General features: G+C 39.3%; 1 non-coding gene across 1 annotated transcript; it reads left to right on the top strand.

Moving 5' to 3' along the window:
* Positions 1-4,016: 4,016 nt before the first annotated feature.
* TRNAC-ACA lies at positions 4,017-4,088 on the top strand. The gene has a single exon. It is a non-coding gene; the product is annotated as a tRNA-Cys (tRNA).
* Positions 4,089-16,725: the final 12,637 nt, after the last annotated feature.

The raw sequence follows: 16,725 nt of genomic DNA, 5'->3' as shown, positions 1-16,725 counted from the left end.
GAATTAATCCTAATTATAAAATAAACCAAAATTAAATAAAATAAACCCTGTTCTAGAGATGCCTTCCTCTCAGAATACCAGTATCCATGATGAAGACCATCTAATTAGGCTTCTTGGTCACCCTGGGCTGGAGCATCGTTGCATCCCACAGGAGAGGGGACTGAGTGGGCTCCTCACTCTGAGCAAGGAAGACAACCTTCGTGTCTTCAGGCTCGCTGCTCACCCCATGCAGTCCTCCTAAGCTCTCGGCAGTACTAGAGCTACTGACAGAGCAGTGTCCTTAGGTACCATGCCGTCCTTCCAGGGCATGCTTGTCTGTTTAATTTTCACCCGCACTTAGGTGCCCCGATCTATATTTCTAAAGCTATAGTTTCTTTTCTGGTTAAAAATATGTCCTGTTGAATAACCAAGGCCTTTTTTCTTTTATGAAAATGCCATTAATTTTTAATATCAGGAAAGTGTCACCTTAAAAATCATATTTACTTTTCTCTCTTGTTTCTCCTTACGACAGCAGGCAGAGGATTAAATTCAGTTATCAAAGGGATGCAAATCAAAGCAGTGATTATCCAAAAAATTTTTTCATGTTTCTCTATCTTTTCTGGAAAGGGGAATTATTTTCCTACATTGTACACATTTCCTCCACATTCTTCTTAAAAGAATTTCATGTCCTTGTTGCATTTTCTTTTTTTGGCAGGGGGAGGGACTAATCCAGGAAAACAAGCCAATGGGTGATACACATGCTTAGACTTTCTAACTGGAGGTGGTGCAGAGCTTCTACTGGGGCCCCACCTAAAGGAAGTGATGATCTTTCTTGTAATAAATAAGCTTTGTTCCTCTTCATCTCCCTCCCCCACCACTGCGTGAGAACTGAAATAGTTGGAATTCACTGAAAGGCAATCAGGAAGTTTTTGCAAGGCACATGGTAACCCTGCCCTCACTCTGAGAGATGTATTTTTTTGAATCTGGAGGTGGCTGAATATAAGAAGAGCAGGATTTGATTCCAGGTGGCACTTAATTTCATCATAAGCTTCTACCTGGCTACTGTGCAAACTGACTTACATGATGTAAACAAGTAGCCAATAAGAGAACAAAAATTCCAAGCAAAATGTATATGCATGCCTGTAGAAATGGTTAAGTTGTCTGAATGGTATTTGAGATCTCACACAGTGAAATGTGTGAGACTCAACCCTTACCCCAAATCACTATAGTTTGTCGGCCAATTTGCCTAGAATGTAACACAGAACCTTGAGCACTGTTAGCCTGCACTGCCGTGGCGGGCAGGAGTTGGGGCATTCTCAGCAGACTGAGAATTACAGAATGTTAAAACTGTCTTAGACTCCCTTTCCTAAGGGCACTCAGTTGAAGCAACTGGCCTCTGGAAGAGAGCATAGACTTTTAAGCAATTCCTGAATTCCTGCCTTAACTTTTCCACTTATTAGCACTGTGACTTTCGGCCACTTAACTTTAGTCTCAGTTTCTTCTCTATAAAATGGGAGTCATAAACCTTACCTTAGAGAATTTCAGCAGTTTCATTTTTCTTTTAATGTGTATATCATGTCTCCTCTAAATTCTTATTTAGTGAAACATATTTAAAGCCACGAGAACAGAGGCAAGAATGCAAAAAAGCACAAGAAGTGGGAAAGGATAGAGTTGCATTCTACCAAAATAAATCCCTATGCTAGGTTATTATTAAAACCTATGCTAGGTTTTAATTAATATTATTAATTTTTATATATTATTAAAATATATATTAATAATATTTAATTATATTATTAATATATTAATACTATTTAATAATATTATTAAAATATATTAATAATATTATTAAAATCTATGCTAGGTTTTTATTAATATTATAAATCCCTATGCTAGGCTATGCTTATTAAACATCATGAATGGCTATCAGCCATTCATGATGTTTAATAAGAGTTGGTTCTGCACAGATCATCTGGCAAGTGAATCTATTTGTAAGTAGCAAGACCTCACCTTATGGTCCTGGGATGATCATTTTCCACTGCAGATACAAATGATAAAGACAGTTCAGGGAGCCATTGGCATCCATCTCAGGACCATAAGGTGAGATCTTGCCCAAATGAAATACTACAGAAGAACTGCAGCTAAAAAGATGTGGGGGGGGGGGGGGGGGGGGAGGGGCGCTGAGTATTTATTATATATTTTAATCCAGATGATTAAATATCACTTACAAGTAGCTCTTCTGGGGACTTTTTGCACCTACAAGTCAGTGGATACCTTTCTCATTCATTCTGGTTTTAGATAGGTTTTCTGATACCTGCAACTGAAGACATCCTAATAAACTGTGGAGTAAGTCCATGCGATGATCCTGAATTCTGTGCCACATCCCCTGCTCTGACTTCTTCCTTGGTTACCATCTTGACTGCAAGAGGCAGCCAGCTGCCAAAACCTAGCTGGTTAGGATCCCTCGGCGAGCTTGGTGCTCCATGAAGAGCAGCGTGACTGGTGGAGACCATCATTTATGTATCTGCTGCTGCAGAAATAGCAGAGATACCAACATGCTCACATCCCTGGGACCAGACAGACTGCTGGGCCCATTTGCAGAGAAGGGACAGCCAGGAGAGAATATTGAGTGAGTTGCTAATGAAGAGCTAGAGGAGAACCAGAACACAGAAGACTTGGAAATCATGTGAATTTCAAAAGAGAACAATAAGACCAGTTACTCAGCAGGGAGTGAAAATCTGTTGGAGACTTCATGGAGAATGATCAAACTTCGAAGCAATGAGTGGGTCTGTCTGTGTCTTAAGAATATCACATTTGACTGCCATGTCTATTCCCTCTGGGGCCTCCATCCTGCCCACCTCTCACAGGAGCCAAAGGAATATATGGGAAGTTGGTAGAGAGTTACTCGTGCCCCTTTAGTGTCCCTTACTGCATGTGAGATGGGGAGGAAGACCCAACCTAAGGCATGTGGAAAGCAGCTGTGGACTACAGGGAACCCGCTGAGTATACTTGTGGAAACCTGAGCCCCTAGTGTTTTCCTTCCTGCACTTGGAAGTTCCACAAAGTATTTCTCTCCCTATCTCTTCTTAACCACCATCAAATGAAAGCACACAGTTGACTCATTTCTACTCATTGTCTATATTGGTATATCGTGACATTCACTTATGAGAATATTCAACAATTTGCTGCAGTGAGATACTTCACTTTCTAAAAAAAATCTTTGTCAACCTCAGGGCATGAGAAAGATAGCAATGTGTAAGCTTTTTGAAGTATGTAATAACCAGGAAAGCATAGGAACAGGATGTAAAGTTAGTAGGGAGTGGGGGAAGAATGTCATAAAAAACTAAATCAATTTAGTAAAAGATAGGAAGGAGAATAATAAGGTTAATAAAATCAACCTAAATATTCATTGGAAGGACTCTTACTAAAGCTGAAGCTCTAATACTTTGGCCACCTGATGTGAAGAGCCAACTCATTGGAAAAGACCCTTATGCTGGGAAAGATTGAAGGCAAAAGGAGAAGAGGGTGGCAGAGGATGAGGTGGTTAGATAGCTTCACTGACTCCAATGACATGAATCTGAGCAAAGTCTAAGAGACAGTAGAGGACAGAGGAGCCTGGCCTGCTGCAGTCTATGGGGTCACAAAGAGTTGGACACAGCTTAGTGACTGAGCAACAAAAACCAAGGAAAGGAGAAAAAGGCAAAGATAATCAGTGACACAAAGTAAGATGAAAACAATTACATCTATTTGTTCATTTCATAAGCGTGAATGAACTACACTCATCAATTAAAAGATAATGATTATAAAAATTGAAAGTGTAAGTGAAAGTCGCTCAGTTGTGTCCAACTCTTTGTGACCCCATGGACTATACAATCCATGGAATTCTCTAGGCCAGAATACTGGAGTGGGTAGCCGTTCCCTTCTCCTGGGGATCTTCCCAACCCAGAGATTGAACCCAGGTCTCTTGCATTGCAGGCGGATTCTTTACCAGCTGAGCCACCAGGGAAGCCCTAAATTCATTTATATACCACTTATAAACTTCCCTGGTGGCTCAGATGGTAAAGCATCTGCCTACAATGCAGGAGACCCAGGTTCAATTCCTGGGTGGGGAAGATCCCCTGGAGAAGGAAATGGCAACCCACTCCAGTACTCTCACCTGGAAAATCCCATGAACGGAGACTGGTGGGCTACAGTCCTTGGGGTCACAAAAAGTCGGACATGACTGAGTGACTTCCCTTTCCCTTTCTTTCTATAAAAGACACACATAAAATATAATGACTAAGAAGGACCAAAAGTAGAGAAATAAATTAAAAAATACTACCAGACAATTACTGAGAAATACCAATAATGCCAACATAAACCTTAAGGGAAAAATATTGTCAAGGATAGAGAGGTTTGTTCCATAATCATAAATGAAACAAGATACCAAGAAAGAGTAATATTGTTGAATGTATGTACATTGAATAACCTCTCCTCAAGATATATAAAACAAAATTTGATTATTATTACAAAGAAAAATGGACAAATCTCTGTAACAATAGAATACTTTAGACATATCTCTTTGAAATGATAGATTTAACAAAGAATTGTTAAGATTACCAAAACTTTAAGAAATTCAGTTAACAAACATCATCTTCTGGACATAATGCACCTACAGATTAGAGAATATACAATATTTTTAACACACAATCAGCAGTTATATCCCGAGTGGAGCCTTCCCTATCTTTCTAGTTTCCCAATTGTTGACATTCCTCTAAGTTGGTTTACTCTAAAGTAAAATGGTAGCATGGATGGTCATAATAGTTTCAGAACTTTAATGTATTAATTGCTGAGACATGGGACTCCTTAAGGGGCTGGCACAGAGGAACCAGTGGTCAGTAAACTAGTCATTTGAGGTTCTTTTGTACAAGAAAAACCTCTTTTTACTTAGACTGTGTGTTTCTTTGGCTTCGTGGAGATTATTAAGGGCTATGTCAACTCCCCTCCCCAAAAGATCCAGTCCATGGTATTTCTACTGTTCACTAAGACTCTTGAGACTAACCTGCTTATCTTTTTCTTGCTGAATTCTGAAGATCCCCAATCTGTAGCTGACATCTACAATACAGTATCTTCTACTGCAAGGTTTCATGAATAGAACCCAACTTGTTTCTGCTTACTGGTTCCCAAATCTAGTTACACATTAGAATCATCTGGAAAACTTCTAAAACAGATTTCCAGGCCCCGCAAATGATGTCCTGAAGCAGAATATCTTGGGGATTGGCTATAGAAATCTGATTCTTGAAAGCTTCCAAGATGCTCTGATGCAGGTTGTCAGCTGGACCACATTTGAGAACTGATTTAGCCAAAAGACCCAGCCTTGAGAGTAAAGAAACGTTAGTTTTCATTCTAATTCCATAACTACTTGATGCCGCACACTTTCTTTACCTCCTAGTGTGTTTTTCAACCTGTGGTGCATTTTGTAAACTTGGAAATTGTTCTGTAATTATACTGCAGCTCACTTACCAACCCTACTGAGTTTTTTGAAGGCTGAATTGTTAGAACAGCCAACTGAAAACCACAAAAATATCAGATACTTTATAAGAAACAAGTTTTGTTCTCCTAATCAATTTATTTATTTTTCATTTATGGAATGATGAAAAGAAGTAATAAGTTATCCATGACTGCTTTTAGGTGAAGGTTTAACCCCAACAGAAGGAGATCCAACCAGTCTATCCTAAGGGAGATCAGTCCTGGGTGTTCATTGGAGGGACTGATGTTGAAGCTGAAACTCCAATACTTTGGCCACATGATGCAGAGAGCTGACTCATTTGAAAAGATCCTGATTTGGGGAAAGATTGAGGATAGGAGGAAAAGAGGACAACAGAGGATGAGATAGTTGGATGACATCACCAACATAATGGACATGGGTTTGGTTGGACTCCGGGAATTAGTGATGGAAAGGGAGGCATGGCGTGCTGCAATTCATGGGATCGCCAAGAGCTGAACACGACTGAGCCACTGAACTGAACTGACTGCCCATGCTAGAGCAGAAATGGTATGACTTGTAAAGTAAGGTGCTTACCAAGGAACAGTATAAAACCTACATAATGACTACATATTTATATAATCTGATATCTGAAGTATATAAAATATATATATATATACACACGTATACATATATATAGAGAGAGTCTGAAATCTGACTTATATATGTGTGTACATACTATATGAAATGTATGTTCTGTATGAAATGTACATAATTTGAAGAAACTTGGAAGGGACTGGTTATAATGTGTCTATTCTTCAGTCAAAAATTCATGGATTTAATCATCTGCATAAAGATTTAGCAACACGATAAAATTAGATGTGTCTTTTATGTAAGATGTCACTTGGAATGATTGGTTTTCCTAATCTTAACCTTTCAGGTTATACAATGGTATAATTCCTGCAAGAGATGATAGCATGATTTCTTACTTTTCCGTATTACCTTACATCCACTTTGCTCCAAGTTATACTCAGGGAAGGACGAAGAAATACAAGAATGCAGTAAGAGGAAAAAGAGCAAGGCTGCCTGATGCTAAGGAAGGGAGCAAATCAGGAGCCACCAAGGAAGAGGGTGGCCATTCTGAGCTATGACCTTAGGCAGGAGAGAGACTAGCATTAAAAAGATTGAAAATACTAGAGGATGAGTTGTCCCAAACAACAAAGGATTACAGGGCTCTGCCTGAGACTTTATTCTCATGCTAGTAGACAGTAACACACTTTAGAGTGACACCTTTCAAGTAGCAGATAAAGGTAGAAAGCTCCTCACCCATTCTAGGATGCAGCATGAACACAGATGCCAGGCCCAGACGGAGTTCTGTGCATGAGCTTCCAGCTTTGCCATTTATAAAACTGAGCCATCAGATGCAAATCAGGTCTGAATGTTGTTTTCCTTCCAAGTCAAACTCCAGACTTGAGAAATTAATCTGTCGTTTTTGCTTGGAAGCTGAACTCTGTAGATTGCAAAAGTGGAGATGTAGCCTCTCTCTTCATTTCTTTCTTTATATCCTTATGTAACATAGCAAGCATTCCCGGAAATAGATGATGAAATTTTCACATCAAAGGTACAGAGTAAAACTCTTGCAGATTTAAAGAAGTTTCTTCCTTGGCAGAAGAATAACGTTGTCAGTTGTCTGTTCTCCAAACAATGATATTTCTGCTGGAATCTGGTGATAAGAAGGGATACAATGAATGAAGGCAAGTATTCAAAGGTAGCATAATGCTCAAAGGAAACAAATTCATACTCCACTATTTCTTTCCAAAATATTAAGGAAAAATGAATATTTATTCAGTCATTGATTTGTTTGACAAACATCATTACATGACAACTGTGTGTCTGGCACAGTGTTAAAACCTGAATCTGCAAAAATATGATCAAGTCTCTCCTTTCAAAGAATTCCATTCTAGAGATAGCTTGACATAATAATAACACTGGTTATTATTAATATCATTTAGTCTTCTGAAATATAATAAATGTTGTAATTTAGGTGTTCATGATTTTAGGGAAAGGAAAAAGCACTTGCTTATACTCAGTACATGGGGGTAGGATGAAGAGGGACAAATGAGAAGAGATTATAACAGGAGAAATTGTACTGAGTGGAGAAGAGGGGCCCAAGCTTCTCATGTCAATTAATATAGCTGTTATTCTCATTTGGGGAACTTTTTACTATCTTCTCTATGGACCTTAAGACAGTAGAGCTAAAAATGATGAGCTAAATTTTATCTTCACAGTTGTTATAATCTCTAGTAGTATATATATATATGTATCTCTCATCACAAATCTTAAAGCCTTTCATTAGAAAATCACCCTTAAATAAGTGACCATGTTTGAATCTTACACTGTTGGATGTACTCTAAAGATCAAAGCCTTAATGGTATGGAGCAAAGATTTTTTAATAAAATTGATTAATGTTTAAGTCAACTAATCTGGTACTTAAACAATCAATCCCAAGTTAGCAAAGAGGATCCTTTGTCAGGACCAGCCTGGTTTATTGTCTCTGAATTTGACCATTTGCTGTCTGGATGATCTCCCTGGCTCTGACCTACAGCTAGAGGTGTTTACAGAGTTCCAGCTTGGAGCTCAGAGTCCTGTCTTTGGCCTTGAAGCCTGGTTCTGCAATCTGGGCTTCTGAACTGTTGCTCTGACTTTGATACCACCTTGTCTCAATTCTTATAACAACATTATTTTCTTGCTCTTATATTTGGGTATTAGTTTAGAAACTGTATCCACTGTACAAATCCCCTCAATGCCCAAAGTCTGCTCATGAAAATTTACTCTTGTCTGGGGTCTTGCTCTCTGAAGAGAGAGAGCTATAGCCTATCATCCTGATTACCACTGGATCCTGGAGTAATTGTCAACCATCCCCAACTACATTTTGAAAAATTCCTCTGCTCTTGTTTACAGATCCTTGATATATATAGAGATGATGGTTCTGGACCATGACCTGTCACCTGTGGTGTTTGAGATATTGTGGGTCTAGACACCTTGCTTCACCTACCAGATTGCTGTTCCTTGTAGCAATAGAACCAAGACTTTTTGGTAAACTTCTACCCTTCATTGGTTTGTGTCTCTGTTTTGAACAATATGAGCTAAGCCTAGCAAAGGAGAGCAAACGTATTATTAACACTATTCATACCAATATTCTGAAACAGATATAATTTTCCTCCTTGCATTGGCCATTCCTCAGTTTCTGCCCTTTCAACCTGCTGTCCTGCTGGATTGATTCTCTCAGCTTTCCACCTGGGTAATAATCAGATTTCAGCTGTTATTACTTTTTTTTTTTTTTTTTTGGTAAGATAATTGCCTTACAACCCTGTGTTCTTTTCTGCCATACATCAACAGGAATCAGCCACAGGTATACATATGTCCAACCCCCCCAATCCCACCCCTCCAGGTTGTCACAGAGCACTGGGTTGAGCTCCCTGTGTCATAGCAAATTCCCACCTGCGATCTGTTTTACATATAGTAATATATATGTTGCCATTGCTATTCTCTCAATTCATCCCACCCTCTCCTTCCCCTACTGTGTCCACAAGTTTGTCCTCTATGTCTGCATCTCCATTGCTAGTGGGATATCTATGGGTTATATTGCATCTCCCACAACTGGAAATTGCCCCTTTTCCCAGTCCTGTCCAGATACAACCAGACAGCCTGGCTCTGCAGGCTTTCTGGCTCAATGGCAGTGCAGGTTATGGCATGACCAGTTCTAGGATGTCCTGTCTTATCACAACTAACTGTGCGTACATTGATACTGTTTTATCACCAATCCTCAGTTCTGTTTCTGGCAAACAGTAAAGACTTAATAAAGATTTGCAAATAAATGAATAAATCAACAAAGTCCATTATAAGTAAAAATGATATATCTGCTGAGTCTTAAGATACAGCTTCCCTCCTTACCCTCACCTTGTAAATTTTCCTTTTATTTCATGTCCTGACTTGATTTTATAGAATTTATTTAAGTATTAATTTGGACGTGGGTTTGATCCCCAGGTCAGGAAGATCCCCTGCAGTAGGAAATGGCAACCTACTCCAGTATTCTTGCCTGGAAAATTCCAAGGCCAGAGGAGCCTGGCAGGCTACAGTCCATGGGGTCCCAAAGAGTTGGACATGACTGAACAATTAAGAACACGTGATCCTTCACTCATTAGTTAAACAATTTGAAGAGATTAAATAATTATTAGTTTTTGGCATGCTTAGACAAATTATCACCATGATTTGCTAAATTCTTTTTTATTTGAATGCTTGTTAACATATGAACTCATGCAACCTGTTGGAATGTTGTCCATGGATGAAAAATGATACTCATCTGCTCCTGTGAACAAGCATTATGTTCTAAGACATTTGGGTGTTCTAAAGCACAAGGACACAGTGTTTTCTTAAGGTACAATGTTTTATAAAATTGAGTATAGCACTCAGCACAATTGAATTTCCTGACTCCTGCTGCTGCTGCTAAGTCACTTCAGTCGTGCCCAACTCTGTGTGACCCCATAGACAGCAGCCCACTGCCGTCCGACTCCCGTCCCTGGGATTCTCCAGGCCAAGAATACTGGAGTGGGTTGCCATTTCCTTCTCCAGTGCATGAAAGTGAAACGTGAAAGTGAAGTTGCTCAGTTGTGCCCGACTCTTAGCGACCCATGGACTGCAACCTACCAGGCTCCTCCATCCATGGGATTTTCCAGGCAAGAATACTCCTGACTCTTATGTTGCTCTAAAAACTTCTTTTTAAGACTTTACTTTTTCAGAGCAGCTTTAGGTTCACAGCAAAATTGAGAGGACAGTGCAGGTGTTTCTCAGTGCACATCTTGCTCCCACACATGCATAACTTCCCCATTATCAACATCCCTCACCAGAGTGGTATATCTGTTGCAATTGATGAAGCTGATATATACTGCAGTTGATACACTGATATATCATGATTAGCCGGAAGTCCATAGTTTACTTTAGGGCTCACTCTCGGTGTTGTGGGCTTCCTTGATGGCTCAGCAGGAAAAGAATCTGCTTGCAATGCAGGAGACACAGGACACGTGGATTTGATCCCTGGATTGGGAAGATCCCCTAGAGGAGGAAAATGGTGACTCAGTCCAGTATTCTTGTCTGAAAAATCCCATGGATAGAGGTGCCTGATGGGCTACGGTCCATGGGGTCCCAAAGAGTCGGACATGACTGGGCAAGTATGCATGCTCGGTGCATGCATGCATTTCTATAGACATCTGAGTACTAATTCAAATTTTCAACTCCATTGGTTAAATACCAAAGAGCACAATTGCTGGGTCACATGTTATGTTTAGTTTTTTAAGAAATTGCTCAATTTCCAAAGTGAGTAGACTATTTTTTCCAAGGTGGTTGTACCATTTTTTTTATTCCCATGAGCAGTAAATGAGAGTCCCTGTTGCTCCACATCCTCGCCAGCATTTGGTGTTGTCACTGTTTCAGATTTTGGCCATTTTCACGGGTGTGTATTTCATTGCATCTGGTTTCAATTTGTATTTATCTAACAACCAGTCCATTCTAAAGGAGATCAGCCCTGGGTGTTCTTTGGAAGGAATGATGCTAAAGCTGAAACTCCAGTACTTTGGCCACCTCATTCGAAGAGTTGACTCATTGGAAAAGACTCTGATGCTGGGAAGGATTGGGGGCAGGAGGAGAAGGGGACGACAGAGGATGAGATGGCTGGATGGCATCACCGACTCGATGGACGTGAGTTTGAGTGAACTCTGGGAGATGGTGATGGACAGGGAGGCCTGGCGTGCTGCGATTCATGGGGTCGCAAAGAGTCGGACATGACTGAGTGACTGAACTGAACTGAACTAAACTGAACTACATATGAGGACTTCCCAGGTGGCGCTAGTGGTGAAGAACACTCCTGCCAACGCAGTAGACATAAGAGACGCCAATTTGATCCCTGGATCAGGAAGATCTCCCGAAGGAGAATATGGCAACCCACTACAGTATTCTTGCCTGGAGAATCTCCATGGACAGAAGAACCTGGCTGAAGTCCATAAGGTCACAAAGAGCTGGACATGACTGAAGCAACTTAGCATGCATGCAATGACATATGTTGTGGAGCATCTTTCCAAATGCTTATTTGCCACCGGTATGTCTTCTCTGGCAAGGTTGTCTATTAAAAATCTTTGGTCCATTTTTCAAATTGGGCTGTTTTCTTAGTGTTGAGTTTGAAGAGTTACGTGTATAGTTCGACTAACAGTCCTTTAAAACTTCTGTCTTTTCTCTCAGTGTGTGTCTTATTCTCTTGAAACTGGCAGAGCAGTTTTAATTGTAATGAGGTCCAGTTTATCAGTTATTTATATCTTGTATTATGCCTTTTTGCCTTTTCATACTATTCATAGGGTTCATACTGTTCATGGGATTATGCCTTTGGTATTCTGTATAAAAAGTCATTGTCATACAAAAGTCATTTAGGTTTTCTCCTGTGTTATCTTATAAAAGTCTTATAGTTTTGTGTTTACATTTAGTTCTATGATCCATTTTGAATTAATTTTCTGTATAAAAAATAAGGTCTATGTCTAGATTTATTCTTCTGTGACTGTCTAGTTATTCTGATATCATTTGCTAAAACACTGTAAACTTTTAGAAATATGATATTACCCATAGCTGCTACACAATCTTTTATGCAGTATAAACACTTGTTATTGATTATTTTCCTAACTCATTCTTTTGATAACTGTTTCTAAGATGACCTATAATAATGAATAATTTCCAAACTTTCAGCAATATGATTGCATTTGTACTGTGTTGGGATAGTTGTAGTAGAAGCTTCTATCTTCAAACCAACGAAGACTTCTTACTAAATTGAAAATGTCAGAGAGGATGGAAAGTTTTAAAATGATGAATACATTTTTATTCCTTTTCTTTCTAATTAAAACATATAAGACAGAAAACCACTACAGCATAAGTTATACTTCATTACAAAGGAGGTGTTGGAGCATTATCAACATACATAATTAAGAGTTAGTTACATGACTTTCAGTTTTTGCTTCTGACCATTACAAAATAATGGTATACATCTTGCCCTCCAACTATAAACAATTATATAACTGAGCTCATTATATGAGCTAATTGTTTTCAGGCACTGGACAAATATATGGAACATGTCTGTGAACCCTGAGAAAGGGAAAACAAGCAAGGTGATTCCTATGTTTATTCCAGTTGTCTGCTTAGGCAACTTTCCAACCATAGGACTGGGAGGTGAGGAACAAGCAGTCACAGAGGTCAAGCGCTGGAGAGAGGAGAGTCTGAAGTGGCAGGAGGTTGGGGGACAGGGTGCCTGAGATGGGGAGGCTGTGCAGAGAGGAGCTGGAAATGGAAAACTGTGTAGAATCAGCATCCTGGAGTCTGCTTGGGTGGTCCTCATAGGTCTATGATGATTAATTTTTTGTGTCAACTTGGCTAGGCTACTCTACCAAGTTGTTTGGTCAAACAGTAGTCTAAATGTTACCATGAAGACCTTTTGTAGTTGTGACTAACATCTACAATCAATGAATTAAGATTGTACTCCATAGTTTTTGCATTTCATATGGGCAGAATAAAAATAGAACAACAGATGTTGATGGATGTCAAAGTGACTAATTTTTTTGCTGTCAGATGACTGAGGTGAGATTACAGCTTGTCATCTTCACTGTCATCGTAGCAGTGAATCTATGGATGGGAAGTACTCAGAGACATTCTGGTTCAGGACCGTTGTTAGGTGTGTGAGGTGGTGAACACTTGACATCAGAGAAAAGTGAGATCCATGGAAGATCTGAGTTATGGATGACAGGCATAAAGCTTTTAGTGATACCTAATGGGACTCAGCTTTCCTTTCAGTTTCTTGTGCTCTGTACTGTATATAGATTTTCAAGCCACGGCTGAGGGTGGGCAGGGATGAATCAGAGAATCTTTATGATCACTTGCCATGCTGCTCAGTGTCATCTGAGATCCACCAGATGGCAGAGAGCACAGGAAAAGGCGACAGTGAAGCTGTCAGTCTATTTCCCATTTTAATTAGCTTCTTATATGACTGCAGTCTCATTTCTGACTGCCACATCGTGTTAGAAAGATTTTAAAAGAAAAACTCACTCTTGGATCTCCAGACATGAGTAGGTGAAGGAATACAGAGCTACAAACCATCCCAACTCATCAAGTTTAACTCCTTGCTAATACTTAAAATACTGCATTTCATTTTGAAGTTGGAAAGGCAAAAAAAAAAAAAATTCTCATCACAACTGTTTATATAGGAAGAAGGAAAAGAAGGCAAATGTCTGGGTTATTGAATGATTAGGAGAATAAACAACCTGAAAAAATGCCGGTGAAGTTATTAGATGTGTCTCCTTAAATTACAATGACAATTCCACTTGGGTCACACTCTACTCTCTCTGTATACCCCAAACTGCTATTGAGCTGTGGCTCCAGGCATCGCTGAAAGGTGATCTCATATCAACCCAGAGTGTGTGAGTTATGGTTTCCCTGAAATAGGTTGGAAATAAATAGTACTCTGCAAGTGCCTGTTATATATTATTATTTAATAAAATCTGTCAGGACAAATTCATTCACCTGGAAACTATTTCATAGGCCAAGTCAGAGAATTATGATTGGTTTTGTCAATACAAGTTTCGTTATTTGTGTGTATGTGTGTGTGTGTGTGTGTATTCTATCCATGCTGCTTGGCTGCTGCACATATGTAAAAATTTTCTCAAGAGCACAATATTATTTCAGCAGTAGTCTCTCTTTGCAAGCAATGCCCATCACAAAGAATTCTTCTTTCTACTCCTGAGGCTAAGCTACTCCTATTTGAAAAAACACTGGCCATCTGTTCTTCCAGCCACAGAAAAGGACCATCCCCTGCTCTTATAATAGGGAAGAACAAAATCTGACTCCACATTGGATCTGTTGCTTTTGCTTTAACCATTGCTTTCCTTTGCTTTGTTAGTATAATCACTAAAAAGATGCTATCTATAGCTATGTTGTTGTTTAGTCTTGAGTCATGCCTGATTCTTTTGCAACCCCATGGACTATAGCCCACCAGGCTCCTCTGTCCATGGGATTTCCCAGGCAAGAGTACTGGAGTGGGTTGCCATTATTTTTTTCTCCCGGGAATCTTCTCAACATAGGGATGGAATCCATGTCTCCTTCACTGAAGCTGGATTCTTTACCACTAGGCCATCTGGGAAGCCTCCACATACATAATGGCCTGCCTCAGGGAACCCTGCCCCACTTCCTCAATGTAGGCAGAGCCTACATTCCAAATGCAGATTTATAATTCTGGGGAAAGAATCATAAGTAGCATTTATTAAAGATGAAGAATCTTGGGTCGCATTTCAGACTTATGAATAGAAATTTCTGGGAGTGAGAGCAGAATAGATTTGTGAACAAACATCTCCTGGTAATGTTTAGGTGTATAAACTTTGAGAAGCATGATTTTGGAGAATCACATTCCCCTCTAGGATGGCATTTAAAACTGAACTTTAGATTTGAAACTAAGCTAGAATCATAAAGTAGGTGAGAGAGTTGATTTTTTCACTCTTATTCCTAATTTAACACAGATGATACCACTCAAATGGCAGAAATTCAAGAACTAAAGAACCTCTTGATGAGGTTGACAGAAGACAGTGAATATTTGGCTTAAAACTCAACATTCAAAAAGCTAAGATCATGGTATCCAGTCCCATCACTTCATGGCAAATAGATGGGGAAAAAGTGGAAACAGTTGCAGATTTTATTTTCTTGGTCTCCAAAATCACTGCAGGCCATGACTACAGTCATGAAATTAAAATATGCTTGCTCCTTGGAAGAAAAGCTATGATAAACTTAGACAGCATATTAAAAAACAAAGACATCACTTTGCCAACAAAGGTCCATGTAGTCAAATCTATGGTTTTTTGAATAGTCATGTATGGATGTGAGAGTTAGACCATAAAGAAGGTTGAGTATGGAAGAATTGATGCTTTCAAACTGTGGTGCTAAAGAAAACTCTTGAGAGTCCCTTGGACTGCAAGGAGATCAAACCAGTCCATCATAAAGGAAATCAATCCTGAATATTCATTGGAAGGACTGATGCTAAAGCTGAAGCTCCAATACTTTGACCACCTGATGCAAAGAGCTGACTCATTGAAAAAGACCTTGATGCTGGGAAAGATAGAGGGGCAGGAGGAGAAGGGGACAATAGAGGATGAGATGGTTGGATGGCACCACTGATTCAGTGGACATAAGTTTGAGCAAACTCCAGGAGATAGTGAAGGACAGAGAAGCCAAGCATGCTACAGTCCATGGGATCACAAAGAGTCAGACATGACTTAGCAACTGAACAACAACATTCTCAACTTCTGCCTTCCAAAGGTATACAGTCAATCTCTACAAAGTTTTAACATGTTCTTAATTTCTGCAAAGAGAGATCCCTCTGGTATATAAGCTGACCCAAGCAGTTATTAGAGGAATCTGGATAATGTATTAGTACAGAGCTATAGTGCGTTAGCATAGAGCAGTAATGCATAGCAAACTTGGATTATCAGTTTTCAAGGAAAATAAATTAAAATATGCTTGACATTGAATTTACAAAAATTTTCTTTTGATGTCCAGTTTCCTAGAAGAAAGCCAAGCAAGGTGCCTGACCCTTAAGAGATATTGTTGAGTGAATGAATATACACATTAAAGAATCCTTTATTCTCTCAAGATTAATATTATGATTTGATTTAGCTTTGTTCTCTAAATATTTAGAATTATTAGTGAATTAAAAGGTATTATTTGACAGGATGGAGAATAAACTAGGTTTTATTGTAGTAGACTTCTATACAATAGGAAATATTTTCAGCTCTTTCACTTATTTTCTGTGACAACAATTTATGTAAGCTACTCTCATATGCTTCATATAGCCACCTCCAAAAACTTAGAGTAGATGGTAATGAAATGTCTATGGTAATAAAATGAATTCAGCTTACTGGTGATAAATACACATATGTGTGCTCATTTCCTGAGTCATGTCTGACTCTTTGCGACTCCATGGACTATAGCCCACCAGGCTCAGACTCTATCCATGGGATCTTCTAGCCAAGAATACTGGAGTAGGTTGCCAGTGCCTTCTCCACATATACATATACATGCAAATCTATATATACATATATTCATACATATGTGTGTGTGTTAGTTGCTCGGTCATGTCTGACTCTTTGCAACCCCATGGATTATAGCCCACCAAGCTCCTCTGTCCATGAAATTCTCCAGGCAAGAATACTGGA

The sequence above is a fragment of the Bubalus bubalis genome, chromosome 19, assembly GCF_019923935.1.
Source record: "Bubalus bubalis isolate 160015118507 breed Murrah chromosome 19, NDDB_SH_1, whole genome shotgun sequence".
NCBI classification, from domain to species: Eukaryota; Metazoa; Chordata; class Mammalia; order Artiodactyla; family Bovidae; genus Bubalus; species Bubalus bubalis.
The sequence above is the reverse complement of the archived record's forward strand: the minus strand, read 5'-3'. Positions and strand labels throughout refer to the sequence as shown.